This window comes from Zingiber officinale, chromosome 11A, assembly GCF_018446385.1.
Source record: "Zingiber officinale cultivar Zhangliang chromosome 11A, Zo_v1.1, whole genome shotgun sequence".
NCBI classification, from domain to species: Eukaryota; Viridiplantae; Streptophyta; class Magnoliopsida; order Zingiberales; family Zingiberaceae; genus Zingiber; species Zingiber officinale.
Genome location: NC_056006.1, coordinates 85,577,848 through 85,598,251, shown reverse-complemented (window position 1 = coordinate 85,598,251; position 20,404 = coordinate 85,577,848). Strand labels below are relative to the sequence as shown.

Here is a 20,404-nt window from a genome sequence, read left to right as displayed (position 1 = left end):
ATTAACAACGTGCACTACACGCTATGATTAAGAGTATTTGCGGCGCAAAGTGCACGCTGCGATTAAGTGCATTCACAACACGTACCACGCGCTGTAGTTAGAATGTGATATAATTATCAACATCATACAATTATCATTAATATTTATTTAAAATATATAATCCAAATTTAAAATTTAGACATCATTATAATTCATTTATCAAATAAAATAAAATAAAAAATTCAAAATACAATCAAAATGTGAATACATAATTTTTATTCATCCAATAAATATTTGAGTCAATTTTATAAATAAAACACCAATGATACATCTTTTACTTCCAAAACTAATACAATATTAGAAATAACTGAAAAAGAATCTACTCTCGCAATTAACTAAAAAGGTTTACTGGCGCACATGATTTTCTACCCTCTCTCTTCTTAGATTTATTATATGCCGAGGAAAGTCTGCAATGTCTTTCTTTATCCCGATAGCTTTAGCTTTTGATATTCTGTCCTATGAATATATGAATAAGGCACTTCTTCGATTTTGGGATTGCACCAAAAGGAACCTACAACAAGCAAAGTAACATAACTAATAGAAACAATTGTAGACTCATACGATCCAAAAGTAACAAAATCATTGAATTTAAAAAAATTAAGCAAGGATTGAAATTTTGAGAAAGGATGCATCAGTTTTATAATGATATATACTGGGATATGGAACAACTCCTTGGCTATATCATATCAGCCCAGAATTGTATAGTTAGATGTGTGTCAGTTAGTACTGAATCCATGAATTGTAGTGTTCAACATCATTTAGTATTGAATCCATCACATACACCTTATCAATGCATGTGCTGACCTATAATGAAATGCATACATTATGAAATGCTATAATGAAATGCATACATTATTGCCTATAGAAGCTAAGCATTTCCGGTCCTATTAAGCTAAATCGATAAAAAATAAATAAATCATATTCACCAAACAATAAAGTTACCACAAGGTAAAGATTTGAAGACAAATTTCCCTTCTGCATCAGAAATGGTATGACAAAGAACAGTTCCTTGCCTAGGTCAATTATCAGGACCTTGTGGACAATACACGTCTATTACATCAGCTGAATATAAAAGGATATGAACCCCCACAATTGGATTCCCCTGCCATGAATAGGCAAAGTATCATTTAGGCAATATAAAGTGCAATTACAGCAGTAATAAAATAAACATATGCAGAGAAAGAAGGCTAAGGCAATATTTGGTATTTAGTCGGTGCTGACCATCTCATTTTGCTAGGGGTTCATGAACAGTTCATTCAACTGTGTTATTGGATTGATATATGATGTGTGTGAAGTGATTTTTTGGCTATTATGCAATATTTTCATGTTTCATGGCTAAGCAATATAGTAAAAGGGAACAAACTTTATCGTAGTGAAGTCACTTCTGTTGGACCAACAAGAACAGAATTTGAGTTAAGAGGAACAACTTATTTGATTATAGGATCTATAGTTTGTATATTAAGAGCCCTCAGTAGGCCTTGCATTAATGAGAGGCTTTTGGGCTATGTTTACCTTAGGTGGCAATTTCAATTCTTAGTGTACTAGGTCACTTGTGTTGAATCTGTCTCATAGAAGCAAATTTCACACATTAATACAAATAAAGCAAGTACCTTGAGCTGATTCCACCGGTCATTTAGAGAAAATAAAGGGGAAAGATGATAGAAAGGCTTAGGATCAATCAAAATTTAAGTAAAGAGCATTGGTAAAGGGCTTATTTTGAGCAACTTTCTATATTCTAGATACCAAAGGTTCAGTATATAGTTAAAAGAATTAATGTTGAACAAAAAGTCATATTGTCTCTTAAAACATAATAAGAACAAAATGACAATAGTTATCTAAGTCACAAATTAAAATGTGAATGTATTACCTATATGATGTGCCACACACATTGCCATGCAGATCAAGAAAAAACAGGAGCCATCCCTTCAACCCATATAACATGAATACTATAACCAAATAAGTATAGTACAACTCAACTTGGAAACAACCCAAGATCCTTTATGCCAAAGCAAGTTACCAATTTACCTGAAAGGGCAAACTGAAATCATGGTTCCAACTTCCATGAATGCATCTACTAATGAATAAAGAAAGCAAGGAGAATAGTACAGATTAGCAATCCAAAAGTATTTTTCTTTTCATTGACAGGAACATTAACATGTAAAGAAGGTTCTAAAAGAAAAGTCAATTTCCCAATATCCAATTGAAGATAATTTAATAAGGGATGTGCCTATAAATGGACAAGCAGTTTTAACTTGCAAATTAATGGATAATAATGATTCGTGCACTAAAATTCACTATACATGGTGGTGGTACTCTAAGAGTGTCCTCACGATCCTTAGAGAGAATGGTCTTTCTTGCACAAGGCAATGTAGAGGTCTAAGCATATATGAACATTTGGTCCTTCAATTTAGTGAAGCAGGTTTCTCGATCTATAAAATCAATTTTTTTCTTTCAAGAATTCATCCCATATCATATGATACAATTAAACACAAACCAATCATCCTAATTGGTGAGTCTCAATGAAAGACAAACTCTCGCATTTGCGGTTGTAGTTGATTCCTCCTTGCACAATGGCTATATCTTTACAACCAAAGGAGTCGTCAGATCACTAATTCTGTAATGCATATCCATATCAATGGTTCCATGTCTGCAAACATAGAAGCTTAAATGCAGATGCACATCCAAATGATACCAAGGCTTCTTGAAAAAAAAGTTCAACATATAAATGCAAACCTTTCTCTGCATGCATAGGGCTTCAGGAGATCCCTAAAAATCAAACATTTCTCAATACACATAGAATCAGCGGTAAACTCGATGATGACGACAAGATTCAAGTGGTAGAGAGACGGGAGACCGCGCAATGGCGAAGGGCCGAATGGGGACTAAGATGCGACAAGGCTTGGTGGGGTCGGCGACAAAAGTTGTCACGACGAGATGCTTGTGGGCGGATGAGGTTGGGGATTGTGAAGTGTGAGAGCGTCGAAAATAGGGAAGAAGGGCTAGAGTGCTCGCCCATGGGCTCGGCGATGGAGGGGTTTCGATGTATGATTCAGCGCTGGCAAGATTAAAAGACATGGCCTAAGACTTTTAACAGCACGCACAAAAAGCGCGCCTTCAAAATTTTAATTTTTAAAATTATATAATATTTCTAACCATCCACTTTGCATGCTCTTAAAATTTCTAATACTTTCTAACAGCATAAAAAAATTGCACCATTAATATTTAATATTAACCACGTATAATTTTTTTTACGCGTCGTTATTTATATTAGTATAATAGTATCCACAGTTGATTTAATTGAGCATGCCATAAACATTATTATTAACGACACGTCTTAATCGTACATCTTAATATGATTTTGAAATACCCAAAGATGAGAATGGATAAAAAAAGGAAAAACACCTTTGGAACAATAAATAACGTACCGACTTTGTAACCAACGATAAAATAGAATTTCATCTACTAAACATATTACCTGATCAGGAAGTCAACCAGATTGGCGCTTACAACTCCACTTAAGAATTTTGGAAGAAGTTCCTGGAGGTTTATGAAAGAACATTGGAGGCCAAACTAACAAGACGAAACCTGCTCCGAAAGTAACTAACCAACCTCCGAATGAAAAAGGGAGAAAAGGTGGCTCATTTGCATGCAAAACTCAAGGAGTTGATAACTATAGACTCATCAACCTCGGAGAGACGGTAATAAATCACTAAATTCTTTTCCATGAACTCAAGAGTGGGCCTTGATTGTAGAATTCTTTTGGAGTTGATATTACTTTCATAATTCCATATTGATCTGAAGTCATTATTGTCTTGTCTGTTGCAGAATCATTCCCAAGTAGCCAAACATTTAAATTAATGCAAAAGAAAAAAGTCCAAATTTAAAATCAAACTAAAAGCAAAATAAACAAGGTAGAAACGCAGGTGTTGATATTAGTAAAGGCATACCCATAGAAAGTTAAACGACACTACTATCATTCAGTGAAATGTCATGCTAGACAACAATTGTTCCTAAATTTAGCAAGAACATCCACTGGCAATTCATTGCTAATGGATCATAAGATACTATTGGTACATTTTCTAGGTTGAATGAACAATCCTTCCATCTGGTACACATTCCGTCCGGAGTGTACTCAATCTGTCAAAGATGAATGAAACCCTTAGGTGGAATCAGTCAAAGAAAATTAATTTAAATAGAGTGGAAGTTCAACAGTCTCTTGAGAGAAAGTTTTACCATTCATGACCCTAAAGGTCCAAAATCCATCTAACCAATCCAGCTTTACAAGTCTAAGATGATCGATGAGTCTCATCCAATTCAAGAACTTCTAACCCATTGAGGGATTATAGAGGATTGTAAAAAACTTATGACCCCTAGGGATTCTATGCAAAATAATACTCCCTAATCCCAACACGATATAAAAATCATCCTTCCTTCGTCATCGCAAATAGTGGGTTTTAGCTCCCCAGCGGAGTAGCAGATCTCTCACAGCGGCAACAATCTGCCTCTCACCTCACATAGAACCAAACCCATCAGTTATAAACCTAAACCTTAGCAACAAAAAATAAAAGGGACCCTTCAAACACCCATTGAAAGAAAAAGGAAAGGCTATAGAGTAGTTTCATGCCTAAATCCCCAAGAAACGAGAGTAGAAGCCCAACTCTCCTTTAGCCAAACATCTTTGAAAATGATGAGGAAAAATAATGAAATATCGCAATTAAGAAAATTGGAGACCTAGAGGATTAATCTTAGCACAACAGAAGCTAGCTCCTACCTTGTGATTATTCTTATGAAACTAAAAGACTCTTAATTGAGCCTCAGAGACTTAATACTAAATTGGAAAAGCATCATTGATGTTTTGCACTTATAAAAAATGAAACTAAATCTCACTAAATGACCAATTCTTTGAGACCAAGAACCTTCAAGCAAATTACAGTACCTCACCCAAAAAGTGTTTCTTGATAAGACACTTTAGAAAGCATGCAATACGACCATAATCATAGGGAATTTAGTGACCCATCTATTGAGAATAGCAATCCTTCAAAAGTAACTCTAATTAAAACCTAAAGGTGTCACCATTTCTTCTATAAAAAAGCTAACAAGAAAAATAAATCTTTCAAATCATGCCTCCTAGAAAATAATATAAGCATAGTACATTTGGCATTTTGTAATTAACACAATGCAGAAGGAACAAAAATGGTGTCTTACATCTGACACTAGATATAAGAATATGGAGAATAAAGCATTCTAATAGGCGTCACATCACAATGGAAGACAATATTCCACTGCTCAAGATATAGAACTCCATATAAAAAAACCTATCTATACTCAGATTCAATATAAGTGGGATCCAATAATCTGAGAATAAGATTCAAATCAAAAATAAAAGCACGGATGAAGTCCCACAAGAACCTAACTATATTCAGATTCAAGCTAATTGATTTGCCCCTTAACAATTAACATTCAGATCAAATTCAGATTCAAACTAATTGGTTTGTCCTTGTAACAATCAACATGCAGATCAAATTTTGCATATCTTGACATGCATTTTTCATTGTGTAGGATGATACTTTGTTATCACGTGCATAACTGAATTGGGACATTATATGTCAATGACCAATAAAATTAAATTAGTTAAAACCTAGAAAAAGGAATCAATTTATACCATGAGAGATTAATTGAACTTCCTAATAAGTTAATTTAGAACATGTAAATTTACTGGTACAATCTGGGGCTTGTGGCCACTCTTTCACCAAGTTTGATAGATCCAAAACCTTAATAAAAGATACAGATAGTTATAGGAAACCCTAGACCCAAAACCTAGTTCGACCCAAAACCCTAATGGAAGATCTAGTTCCTGAGAAAAGCTTTCTGTCATGGTGGGAACGGTAGATCTCCATGTCCAACAACCCCGCTAGCGCTGGCAGGGCCGACGGGGCCGGTGAGGCCGGTGGCACCGGTGGGGCCAGTGGCGCCGAGGAGACCGTGGCGCTTTGAGAATGGGCGCCTGTAGGGACAAATGGAGCCGTAAACGTACATCAATATAATTCGGATTATAGCTTTCCATGTAAGCCATAGCTAGCCAATAAGCATGCTGAATGTGATCTAAGTGATAGAATGGGCAGGAGGAGTTCGAGCAAGACAGAAGGGTGCTGAGGAGTGCAGAACAGAATTACCCAAGAGTGGTTCAGAAGGATAGGTGACGACGAAGACGTAGAGTTTAGGGTCACTGCATAAAACTCATGTAGCTCAAAGAATTTTGTTTTATTAAATGAATTCTAAATACTTTCTAAAATATTATTTTTCAATTTAAATTATTATGGTTCTTTTCTAGAATATGAATTGAATGAAATCAACAGTGTCATGAAACAGGAATTTATCATTGTCACAGGATATCACTCAAAGAACGTCAAGGTTTTATTATTTTCATCGAATAATCAAAATTTCTTTTTACCCTTAAAGGATGAAGAAAAAATGTGATGCATTGAATCAGGAAGAGAATTGAAGGAAATAAGATTGTGACGAATATGAGAAGAAAGACGATTTAAGAAAAGTATAATGGAATGAGATGAAAGTAGGATGTGATGAAAACGAGAGATGAGGATATGGGAAACGAGCAAGCGAGAGAGAGCACGATAGATACTGGAGTGTGATGACGAGCCGACGAGAATAACGAGAGAGAGATGTGAACGTGAGAGAGGAAAGGAGATGTAGATTGAGGACGGTGAATTAAAAATTTGGATCATGGCGGATGTATGAGTGAGAAGAAATGAAAGAGAGTGATGATTGACAGGATGTGAAGGGATAGAAATGATGGAATTGAGGGAGAAATGAAGGAGAGGGAATGAGAGTGCTAGAGAGGAGGAAACGGGATATGATGGGAGAGAGAGAAGGAGGGGATGTCGTCGAGGAGAGGTGATGAGAGGAAGGATGAGAGAGAAAAAAGGTGTGAATGGTGAGATGTGGTGATTGAGTAAAGGGAAAAGAGTTGATGATTGTGAGAGAAATGAGAGTAGAAGAGATAGAAGAGAAAGCAAGCGAAATCGAAGTACGAGAGAAGAAACCGCAATAGGAAATACGACGAGAAAAAGCAGGAGTTGGAGAGATGAGAAAAGCACGACGAAGAGTTTGAATTAAGAAAATAGAAAAATATAAATATAAATATATATACGATTGTGTATTTTGGAAATGGAATTGATATTTAAAGTTATTAATGAGTCATTAGAAGTTTAATTGATTAAATCACGTATTGAAGGGAAAATCCGAATTTACGCGAACGTCACGCGGGAATGCACACAAGAATATACGTGACGAGAATTATCATCTCGAGATTTTTTAATCTTTTCCCCAACCCCCACTTAATCCAAATTAACAAATTGTGACCTCTGGATGGAATTATCATCTACCATTAACGGTCTAAAACTGATTCAGAAAAATGAAAAAAATTTGCAACATACTAATTTTGTGATACAAAAAAGATAAAATTTAATTTATAAAAAATAAACATATGAATAAAGATTTATTCACTTTATATTTAATACAGTGATGAAAATCATAGTTAACTATAGTATTATATTATTACTATTTTAATTGTGCTACTAATCAAGTCCAAAGATCAGATTAAATATCCTACATTACCTATAAAAATGTGTGTGTTGTTTAAATGTTATGCTTTTGAAAACATATTTTAAAAAATATTTCAAAATTTTTTTAAACTACTTTCAAAAATATTTTGAAACAATAATTTGCAAAAAAATTTTTCTAATTTTATGAATGCGCAGAAATAAATCAAACACACCTTTATTCTCCTTAGAATAAAAAGAAAACTTTTTTTAATTATTATATGCTGGAGGATAAGTGAAAGAATAACTAATGTTATGGAATCGTATCCGAATACCGATCACGATATCACTCGATTTCGAATCGATGGATGGAATGGAGTTGATTTGGGAACTCGGGGACTTGAAAATCAATTGCCACTCATCCTGGCTCCAATTATCTCTCCCACCCTCTGACCTCATTTGAATGCTGAAAGTTCCTCGACGAGGCACCACCCATAGATTTTGACGATTTTCCTCAACATTAGTTGCACCTATCCATTACTCTCCACGGCACACTTCCAGCTGTGAGCCGTGATAAGGAATTGAAATTAAACGGTTGTTGTGAGTTCCCAGAATCAACCTTTCTTTGAGAGTGAGGTCGGGTTTACCACCGTGCGTTCCGCGACCGTACCACTTGGACCCTCGTTGGCAAGGCTGCTGTCATACCTCAAGCGCAGACGACAGTAGTAACCATATTTATTCGCGTAAACTTCCTCGATACATCATACTGCCGCCCCTCTTATACTAAAAAGGAGATGAAGAAATGACTTTATATTTGGTCCCTTGTCTGTTGTCGAGCCGCAGCGCCTTTGCTCTCGATCGGTCTTATATTAAAATGATAAGACTAAATCCTCGGCCCCGACGCTCGGACACAGCGTAGGCTATGTTGTGACGCAGACAGGAAGATATAATTAAACGCTACGCCGGTCGCTCTTCCAGAAGACGTTCGAGGCGCGCTGCCTCGCTATCCTATCACGTCGGTTATTATACTAAAAGGGAGATATAATCTAATGTCCGGCAACCTTCGAACGTCCGTCCGGTACAACGCTTGGCCACCGATCGCTCGATCTTACCGGCTGAAGGGAAAAGGAGAGTTAAACGCGCCACTTGCGGCCTATTCACCCATCATCAAGTGCGTTCAAGTGAACAAGTTCGCCAACTGTAAGTTTCGCTTAGTAAACGCGTCGTTGTGATGGCCGGTGTTCAATCGCGACGGCGCTGCTAAGTTGAACATAAGTTAAACCATAACATACATACAAGTTGAATTGCACAGAAAAGTTCCGAGCAGCGTAACGGAGTTCGTGATGGAGGAAAGCCGAATATAATAACAACGTTTGTGAATAATCACACGAACCATATTTATTAATAAAACTCTTTCAATATTATGCTAAATAAACAATAAAATAAATAAATTTAAATTATCAATCTTAATAATCAATCAAATAAAATCAACAATTAAAAGTTTCAAACAATCAACACAATGAGCATTGAGATCAGATAACATTGATCTAGTACGGCTGACGAGAAAGAGCCATTGAGAGATTTGACAACACAAGCGACCACATGCGAGCGAGAACAGCGACAAGCTGCTTCAAGCTGCTCAGAAATATAGCAAAGGCTGTCAACTCAACTCCATTTTAAAAAGCTCAAGTTAATTTTAAGCTTCGGCTTCGCTTTCCGGCTCATACAGTTATATCAAACAAACTCAACACAAAGCTGGCTGGCAAACAGCTGCAACCTATATCACGGCGCTTTTGTAAATGCGGCAACTTGAGTCCCGAAGCGAGTACGCCATCATTGGCCCAAGCCGGCCTCATTTGGCAAACAACATACATTACTGAGTTTCTTTCTTAGTTATATTATTGTTTAGTACCGTCATCTGAACTCGAAGCTCAGCGAGCTCGATTACAAGATACTTGCATCTAGACGCCTCATGTTTGCACGTGCATAGGTAGATATATATATATATATATATATATATATATATATATATATATATATCATATGCATTTCTTCCGCCTTCATGGGCCAGCGGTTAGTTGAGGTGCATTCATGCGGTAGCAATACGAATCTCGCCGACCTCTTGCCGACACTGTCTGGAACCGCTGTCTTGTCAATCGTCCATCGGGATGTTGGGCTGTAGGATTCCTTCGCGCCAGGAACCTGTCGGCGGACAGATTGGATCAACCGGGAATAGTTGAAGCCACGACGACCGGGGGAGAATTGACCCGGAGGGTGTTCGTATCAGGAATCAGTGTTGTGGGGTAGAGTGTTCTGGTTGTGAACGTCGTATGTAGAGCGAAGCGGATTCGGCCAGGAATGCGATCCGACTGCCGACATCGACCAAACCGACCGAATGCATCGGACAAGCCGCAGGTCTATGCTGCTCTCTCTCTCTCTCTCCGCACGCCAAATCACTTCTACCTGACTAAAACACAAGATAATATAATTTCGTGCCTACTCTCTCTCTATATATATATATATATATATCAGGCTCGAAGACACGGCCCATTGCTGGACAAAAGTTTAATCAATATGTTCTACTCAAAAAGACCGATCGAAAGAAGGCATTTAGTCTTATCATCTCCTTCATTATAAGCCAAGCGGGCCTAATCGAGCAATGTGCGTTTCAGACACGCCTGACCTGCTAACTCAACCGAGTGAGACATTTAGCCTTATCATATCCTTTTAAGATAAGACCTGGCCGTGAAAGCACGGCCGATCGAGCACAAAATGTTTCAGCCAAGACCGGCGGTGAAAGGTCAATCGAGCATAAAGACATTTAGTCTTATCATCTTCTTTCAATATAAGACACACAAGACGACTAATTACTCCTCGCGCCAGCCACTAAGCCGAAAGGCATTTAGCATTATCATCTCCTTCAAGATAAGATAAGACCGGGCCGAGCATACCCGACCAAGCATAAGAAGCGCCAGATACCTGACTCGGCAAAAGGTACCTGAGCCGTAAAGACATTTAGATTTATCATCTCCTTCAAGATAAGATAGGCCTACTGTTTAGATCGTACTATTGTGCCAACCATAAAGGCATTTAACCTATCATCTCCTTTCAAGATAATACTCGACCGAAAAGATCGAAAGCACAGTCGTATAGACACCGGACGACAAACGCCGACCGAGCATAAAGGCATTTAGTTTTATCATCTCCTTTTAATATAAGACCGATCGAGCATAAGTATAAAAGTGTCCAGATGACTGGCTAGGACCGAACATAAAGTCATTTAACTTTTATCATCTCCTTTTAGTATAAGACCACAACAAAGAAAGCCAAAAGCGGCTCGATACCGGACCAAAGACCGAACATAATAGACATCATCTCGGAGGAGGAGGCGGACAAACCGCTTCACCCAAATGGTCAAGATACTACAGTTAGCAAACCTCAAAAAGAAAGCTGATTTGGGAGGACTGACCACCATCATGAAATTTGAATTTCAAAATGCACAGAGGGCTGCTTTGGGCGGTAGCGTGGAGTAGCTTTGCTGTGAGGAAAAGGTTTGCAACTTAATTTTCAAAGTCAAAGCTCTCATTGGTGGTGCCCACTCACGTCCAAGAGGGAGCTTTCAAATTCCCAAGCATTTCAAAAATTCAAATTTGACGAGAGGTGGAGCTGATGAGGTGGCACTAGTGGGTCCAACGTTGATTTTCAAGTTTGATCCCCAAATTTGAACCTCTCTCCATTTGATTCACTGAGAGGGAAATCCAAAGTGTAATCGGATCTGGTATTTTACATTAGAATTATTCTTTCACTTATCCTCGCAGTAAATAATTAAAAGAAAAGTTTTCTTACTTTTTAGTTCTAAGGAGAATAAGGTGTGTTTGATTTGCGCAAAATATAGAAAATAGAAAATTATTTTTTATCATTCTCTATTGTTTCAAAATATTTTTTTAGAAAATCAATATAAAAAATAGAAACCAAATATTATTTTTTAAAAAGCGTATGTTTTCTTGAAAATAAGAATAAAGCATAAACAAACGCACCTTAATTATTTTGTTTTGTTTTGTTTTGTTGGGTGAGATTTGGTTATTTTCAATTTCCAATTTAGAAATTTCAAAACTTAAGTAATATTTATTATTAACTTTTTAATACCTTTGAATTTATTAGTATAAATATTGTTAATGACAAATGTTTATTTTTTAAAATTAAATTTTATTTTATAAAATATCTTTTTACTGTTGCAAAATTAATTATTAAATGAATATCACCTTTTAAAATAAAGTTTTAAATTTTTTTCCCATTTCTTTTTTTTAATAATTTAAAATTGAAAAAAATATTTTTAGAAAGTATTTGAAATTCATTTTAATAAAAAAACAAAAATGCTTTAAGTCTACATGCAGATTTATGCGGACGAACGCCCTAAACTCCTCTCAAATCCTTCCTACGTCCACCCTATCCTTCTCAAACCCCTCTTCCGTCCATTCTATCCTGCTCCTCCGTCCATCTTATCTTGCTCAAACTCCTCCTCTACCCATTCTATCATGAATCCACATTCCAACGTAACAGCCGTGGCTATAGCTTACATGGAAGCTATCGCCGATTATGTTGATGCCGTTTCTGGCTCCATCGGTCCTACCGGCGCCACCGATTCTGTCGGCCTCACCGGCCCCACTGGTCTCCTCGGCGCCACTGACCCCACCGGCGCCACCGGCGCCACCGGCCCTGCCGACACTAGCAGGGCTGTTGGACATGGAGATCTACCGCACCCACCATGACAGAAAGCTTTTATCAGGAACTAGATCTTTTGGGTGGAACTAGGTTTTGGGTCTAGGGTTTCCTATAACTATCTATATCTTTTATTAAGGTTTTGTATCTACCGAACTTGGTGAAAGAGTGGCCACAAGCCCCAGATTGTACCAGTAAATTTACATGTTCTAAATTAACTTATTAGGAAGTTCAATTAATCTCTCATGGCATAAATTGATTCCTTTTTCTAGGTTTTAACTAATTTAATTTTATTGGTCATTGACATATAATGTCCCAATTCAGTTATGCACGTGATAACAAAGGATCACCCTACACAATGAAAAATGCATGTCAAGATATGCAGAATTTGATCTACATGTTGATTGTTACAAGGGCAAACCAATTAGTTTGAATCTGAATTTGATCTGCATGTTGATTGTTAAGGGGCAAATCAATTAGTTTGAATCTGAATATAATTAGGTTCTTGTGGGACTTCATCCGTGCTTTTATTTTTTATTTGAATCTTGTTCTCAGATTATTGGATCCCACTTATATTGAATCTAAGTATAGATAGGTTCTTTTATATGGAGTTATATATCTTGAACAGTGGAATATTGTCTTCCATCATGATGTGACGCCTATTAGAATGCTTTATTCTCCGTATTCTTATATCTAGTGTCAGATGTAAGATACCATTTTTGTTCCTTCTGCATCGTGTTAATTACAAAATGCCAAATGTACTATGCTTATATTATTTTCTAGGAGGCATGATTTGAAAGATTTATTTTTCTTGTTAGCTTTTTTATAGAAGAAATGGTGACACCTTTAGGTTTTAATTAGAGCTACTATTGAAGGATTTTTGTTCTCAATAGATGGGCCACTAAATTCCCTATAATTATGGTCGTATTGCATGCTTTCTAAAGTGTGTCTTATCAAGAAACACTTTTTGGGTGAGGTACTGCAATTTGCTTGAAGGTTCTTGGTCTCAAAGAATTGGTTATTTAGTGAGATTTAGTTTCATTTTTTATGAGTGCAAAACATCAATGATGCTTTTCCAATTTAGTATTAAGTCTCTGAGGCTCAATTAAGAGTCTTTTAGTTTCATAAGAATAATCACAAGGTAGGAGCTAGCTTCTGTCGTGCTAAGATTGATCCTCTAGGTCTCCAATTTTCTTAATTGCGATATTTCATTATTTTTCCTCATCATTTTCAAAGACGGTTGGCTAAAGGAGAGTTGGGCTTCTACTCTCGTTTCTTGGGGATTTAGGCATGAAACTACTCTATAGCCTTTCCTTTTTCTTTCAATGGGTGTTTGAAGGGTCCCTTTTGTTTTTTGTTGCTAAGGTTTAGGTTCATAACTGATGGGTTTGGATCTATGTGAGGTGAGAGGCAGATTGTTGCCGCTGTGAGAGATCTGCTACTCCGCTGGGGAGCCAAAACCCACTATTTGCGATGACAGAGGAGGGATGATTTTTATATCGTGTTGGGATTAAGGAGTATTATTTTGCATTGAATCCCTAGGGGTCATAAGTTTTTTACAATCCATTTCAATCCTCTACAATCCCTCAATGGGTTAGAAGTTCTTGAATTGGATGAGACTCATCGATCATCTTAGACTGGTAAAGCTGGATTGGTCAGATGGATTTTGGACCTTTAGGGTCATGAATGGCAAAACTTTCTCCCAAGAGGCTGTTGAACTTCCACTCTATTTAAATTAATTTTCTTTGACTGATTCCACCTAAGGGTTTCATTCATCTTTGACAGATTGAGTACACTGGACGGAATGTGTACCAGATGGGAGGATTGTTCATTCAACCTGGAAATGTACCAACAGTATCTTATGATCCATTAGCAATGAATTGCCAGTGGATGTTCTTGCTAAATTTAGGAACAATTGTTGTCTAGCATTACATTTCACTGGATGATAGTAGTGTCGTTTAACTTTCTATGGGTATGTCTTTACTAATATCAATACCTGCATTTCTATCTTGTTTATTTTGCTTTTAGTTTGATTTTAAATTTGAACTTTTTTCTTTTGCATTAATTTAAATGTTTGGCTACTTGGGAATGATTCTGCAACAGACAAGACAATAATGACTTCAGATCAATATGGAATTATGAAAGTAATATCAACTCCAAAAGAATTCCTGGCCAGAGAAACAAGTGATGGCATGATGGTATGCTCTTTTATATAAGAAAACTGTTGTTGCATTCAACTGCTTCCTATGATTGTGAGAATTGAGATGGTACAATTTATTTATTAGGTTACCTTATAACATGTTGTAGGTAAATGTAGTTGAGGGACTCAAACTTTATGAGAAATTTCTGGATAGCTCAGAAGTCACTGAACTTGTTTCCTTAGCTAATGAAATGAGAGCTTCTGGTCACAGAGGAGAACTTCCAGGTAGGCATACTCTTTCTTTGGCTTTATGTATTCAAGGCAAATATTCTTAGCTTCAGAGGCCACCTTTTAACAAGCCACACTGCTATTTTTAATATGACCTAGATGTTGCTTCCGTGGTTGTATTCCCACAAACTTTGCACAGCAGAGTATGTAAATCGTTCTTGTTGTAGAGTTTTAAATTGATTTAAACCAATAAGATAACAACAAAGGAAAATTAATTGAGAGGACAAGGTAAAAAAATAAGCTAAAAGTAACTTGATGTTGAGTACAGATTGGGACTTGATGTTGAATTTGAATTCAGAGTGCAGCACTAGCTCAATGCATAATTCAAAGTTATTATGCCTAATGTCTTCAATAATATTATGCCTTAAACTAGTGCTGCACTCTGAATTCAAATTATTTCCAATCATCAGTGCTCAACAGTGTTCTTAATGCACTCTGAATTCTAATTCAACATCAAGTTCCGATCTGTTCTTATAACTTCAACATCAACATCAAAGAAATAAGCTTATTTATAACTTCAAAGTTCCAATCTGTTATTATGCCTAAGCAATTATTATAACTTCAAAGTCCAATCTGTTCCACTCTGAAATAAGCTATGTGTTTCAGAGCTAAGTTGGAACAGATTGGAACAGAGTTGAACAGATTGGAACAGATTTCAACGGCTGCACACAAATCAACAGTTAAACTCACGCAGAAACGGCGGCAGAACTTGGGGCGTCGCCGGTCGCGGGGGTGGAAGATGGCGCCGTCGGGGACGTTGGAGGCCGTCGGGGAGGGGTTAGGGCTTTGAAATCTGTGGGCGAGTTGGATGATGGCGGCGGCGGACAGCGGAGGTGGATGATGGCGAGAGGTTAGGGCTTGGGCGAGGTGGAAGATGACTCCGGCGGATGATGGCGAGAGGTTAGGGCGAGGTGGAAGATGGCGCCGGCGGATGATGGCGAGAGGCTAGGGCTTGCAAACTGGTTGCTTCCGTGGTTGTATTCCCACAAACTTTGCACAGCAGAGTATGTAACTATTCTTGTTGTAGAGTTTTAAATTGATTTAAACCAATAAGATAACGTCAAAGGAAAATTAATTGAGAGGACAAGGTAAAAAAAATAAGCTAAAATAGACTATGGAGAAGAGGATAAAGGTACCTCATTGTGAGGAGTATGACCTTAAAGAGAATCGTGGAAAAAAAGGAGAAAATAGACACAAATCTGGAAACAAATAAAGGTTTGAAAATAAATGCTGAAGTTTAGGAATATCTGAGAAAAAGAAACAAAAGAAGAGAGAGGACAAACCTAGATAAGACAAGAAAGAAAATCTAGCTGGAAATTGGCCAGCGTCGTATGAAGAGGGAGTCTTGGTGTCAATAGAAGCAGGAGGTTTGGATGAATTGGGGTGTCGAGTGACAGATTATAAATTTAGGTTTAATTTTTATTAACAAATAAACCCATCACTTACTATAACTTGATTTCTCACTGTAAACTCCATGTGCTGTTCAACCAGACGCCTGAGTTTCCTAGGCAGCCAAAGTGGTCCTGCTAGGCTGACTTTTAAAACACCTCCTGCTTACGAGGGGCCGTCTATCACAATGATCTTATGTAATGCTTTCTTCACTACATTGGTTTAACATAAATAGCATTGACTGATAAGAGAAGGTAAGAGCTTATGCAGTATTAGTCAGTGTTGAGAAAACCGGACCGGACCGGCCGATCCGACCGGTTGAACCACGAACCAGCCCTTGATCCGGTCCGGTCCACCATTAAAGCCGAAAAATACAAAAAACCGGTCAAAACCGTTGAAAACCGGTCAAAACCACTCGAAATTGATTAAAATCATTGATTTAATCAGGATTGAAGCATGATTTTTGAACCACCGGTTCAACTGATCAAATTTTAAAAATCTTGATCCGATCATCGTACCGGTTAAGTGACCGGTCCGATTTTCAAAACATTGGTATTAGTTCAGTTTTTTGGACTTCCATGAATGACTATTTATCTATACACTGGACTACTTTCTTCTTTTAGGTTCACATCATTGTCATGTGTTGGATAGAGCATTTGCTGGGCTTTGTTTTGTTTTGTTTTGTTTTCTTCTAAAGGAACTTATCTTTTAAGGAAAAAAATTGAAAATTAGTTCAAGAGCCTTTTAGAAATAATACAAATATCACTACCATTTTTTACATGCTATCATAATTAAAAACACAGGGCAACCACTTGTAACACTGAAAAGACCAATGAAGGGGCATGGTAGAGAGATGATTCATCTAGGTGTTCTCATTAACCTATAGAAGATGGAAATACAATTCTGACCTCTGGAGGTAATTGTTAAAAACACATTTTAGTATTTATTCTCTTCAAATGTATATAAATCCTTGATAGGGAAAATATTATTTTCTAGAGAGGAAGATAGAGGTCATTCCTAGCCTGCTTGATAGTATCTTTGACTGCTTGGTTCAGCTGCAAGTTTTGCCAGCGAAACCTGATTTTTGCTTGATTGACTTTTTCCATGAGGTGTGTTTTCTAATGTTATTGTTCTTTGTGAATTTGTTTGAGTTAGCTGACATTTGTTCTTATTATAACGGGGGATTTTTCACTACCTCACACACGTCCATCTTGGTATGGTAGGCCACTTTGTAATTTATTTTGACTGATTGTGACATTGTTTATGGCCGAACAATGAGCTCAGATCATAGGGGAGACTACAATGGTTCTCTGAAGCTCAACATCACACCAGGGTATATTTTTTTTCACTAGTTTTACTCATTTACGAGTTTCAATTTTTTTATTGTCATTTCTTAAATGATTGAAATTATTGGATTTGGTTTCTATGTTTTAAAATTCTATGATAAATGTCAGAGGTAAGTCAATCTGAGTCATTTAATTATCTCCTTACAACATGAGCAATTTCGTATTCACTTTACCCAGACATAGGATTTTCCAAAGAGATATTCTTGAGTTGACCTCTACTTGGAAACTAATTTGAATTGTCAATCACTTGATTTTATTTTTTTTTTCCCTTTCAAAATGGTGGCATGATGACTTGTCAGAGAAGTGGATGTAAATTCCACATCACTACACTATTTTAGATTTATGACCTATTCATCCCAATAAAATGCTCATGGGAGAAGAGGAGAGCTTCACTTTTGAAGAGCTCTCCCTCAAAATTAATGCAGAGGAATCCAAAATGAAAGAGATTTCAACCCCCAAATTGGGCAGATGCTTTCTTCTCTTGGGAATTAACAAGAAATCATTTACCCTTCCTGTCGAGCTTAGTTGAGGGCTTGAGCCAGTGTCACAAGTGAGGGTGTCTAGTCAACAAGGTAATAGACAAGCTCGGTGAGATAGTGAATGAGGCAAGGTTGCATTTTCTCCTTTCCTATCCTCTAGAAAGACGAGTAAATGGGGATGGAGTTTTTGCCCCTCTTCTCTACTCCTATCCTTTCTCATCTCTCCTCTCCTCTCCTCTCCTCTCCTCTCCTCTGCGGGTGGTAAATTAAGCCTTTGGTGTTTTTCACATTGAGTCCTCTATATACATGCAATTATCTTTTCATAACAAAGGCAATATAATATTTACTACCAGCAAATTTATCCATGAAAAATAGTTCTTTCTCGCCTTTTTTATATGAAATGTTTAAACGTGAAAATAGATTTGGGAATTAGGAAAAAGGAAGGGTTTGAAATGTTATCTGGTATCAATGATTGCCATTCATCTCAAAATGGGTTAATTCGATCGTGTCTGTACAGATAATGTCCCAACCTCTCATATTAAGAAGATGAGATTCACAATTAAATAGTGGATCTCACCATTTTATTATGAGAAGTTGAGATACTGTCTGTATGAAGTACCTATGTAGTCTGACAGTATATTACTAGATAATTTTCTCGACAACCAAGATATGAGGTAATTTCTTATTTTAGATCTCCTGAATTGAGCTGTTTTTCCCCCTCCTCTCACCCCCACTGCCCGGCTCCCGCTGTTATTTTTGACCTTTATGTCCTTTCCCATAAAATTAAATAAAAATGAAACTAAATAAAAAATAAACAAATACATGAAAAAACTAAACAAAATTAAACACCTGTAAAAAAAATAAATAATTGTTAGGAAATAAAATTAAATAAAACTCAATATTTAAAAAATTAGTGGATGTGATGTATAAAATCCTTAGTTTTAATTTAAATCCTTTTTATTTTAATAAAACTAAAAAACTAAATCGTTATTTTAATTTAGTCCCCTTAGTTCTATTTAATGTATTATAAATCCTTTTTATTAAGTTTTATTTTAAGTTTTATTATCATTATGTAATAAAACTAATGATAATCGTTTTCTTAAAAAATTTACAAGTATGAATGAAAAAGATAATAAATATAATTGATTAAAAAATGAAACTAAATAAAAATTTTAAAAAATTAAAAAAATACATGAAAAAAATAATAAATAAAATTGATTAAAAAATAAAAAAATACAAGTATTATTGATGAAAAAATAATAAATAAAATTGATTAAAAATAAAATTAAAGAAAATTTAAAAAAATATAGGTATTAATGAAAAAAATAATAAACTAAATTAATTAAAAATAAAAATAAATATAAATAAAAATAAACTAAAGAAGAAAGAGGGTAGAAATGTAATTTACATGGGGGAGAGAGAGAGAGAGAGAGAGAGAGAGAGAGAGGTGGGGGGAGGTGGGCAGTGTAGGGGGTGGGAAAAGAAATTTCCTGAGCTCGGTTAGGTTCATTGTTCACGCGGTACAAACACATTGTAGCAGTATTATACTTATGACTTAATTTTTGGAGGTTGTGTCATTTTTTATTGGATAATCTTTTTTATCTCTTTTTTGGTGAATACTTTATTCTTCTTGAATAGTCTCCGGACTAGGTTCACGAGTTCAGCGATAATTTCTTCGTCATCTTTTGAGTCTAGTTCATCTTCGGACTCTGGTTCAATATGATGCTTCAGCTTTGGTTCACGTGTTCTGCTTACACCTGCAATCAAAGTAATATCTTTCTAACCTGGCAATGCATTAGTCTGTTCATGAAATTCAAATTCTAAAAAGAGTTCATCTAGTCTAATTGATGAAAGATCCTTGGATACCTTGTAGGTGTCCGCCATTGATGCCCACAATGTATTCCTCGGAAAAGTGTTTATTGCATACCTTATTACGTCGTGGTTCTCCACTTTCTGTCCGATTGCGTGGAGTTCATTCAGGAGATCTCGTATGCGAGCATGAAGCTGGATCGCTGACTCACCTTCCTGTATTTTTATATTATATAATTTATTTAATATTAAGTCTCATTTACTTACCTTCGTGTCAGAAGTGCCCTCGTGCAGCTCGATCAATTTTTCCCATAACTCCTTTGCACTGTTGAAGGGACTAACCCAGTTCTGTTCTTCTTTGGTTAGGTCGCATTGAAAAGTTTTTGTTGCTTTTGTGTTAGCCTTAATCTTCTTGCGGGTTGGTGTGCCCCATTTGTCATGAGGACAAGGACGCCATCTTCGGTGGGAAATGTGAACCCTGTGTGGATAATTATTCACATTAACACTTACGTCTTGAGATGATACTCCATTCGACTTTTCCAATATCCAAAATCTTCACCGAAGAAAAGAGGAGGCAAGTTGTGTTGTAGCCTTCTTGGTGGGCCATTAAAGAAATTTCGTACAAAAGAAAAATAA

At 36.5% G+C, this 20,404-nt stretch overlaps 1 long non-coding RNA gene across 2 annotated transcripts; it reads right to left on the bottom strand.

Moving 5' to 3' along the window:
• Window positions 1-240: 240 nt before the first annotated feature.
• Window positions 241-15,799, bottom strand: LOC122032407. 2 transcript variants are annotated; one of them, XR_006126066.1, is made up of 4 exons: window positions 15,436-15,799; window positions 1,907-2,077; window positions 982-1,141; window positions 241-550 (listed from the first exon to the last, which is right to left on the bottom strand). It is a non-coding gene; the product is annotated as an uncharacterized LOC122032407 (long non-coding RNA). The 2 variants fall into 2 exon arrangements; XR_006126065.1 differs by having other exon boundaries at window positions 1,907-2,064; window positions 15,436-15,786.
• Between the last annotated feature and the right edge of the window lie 4,605 nt (window positions 15,800-20,404).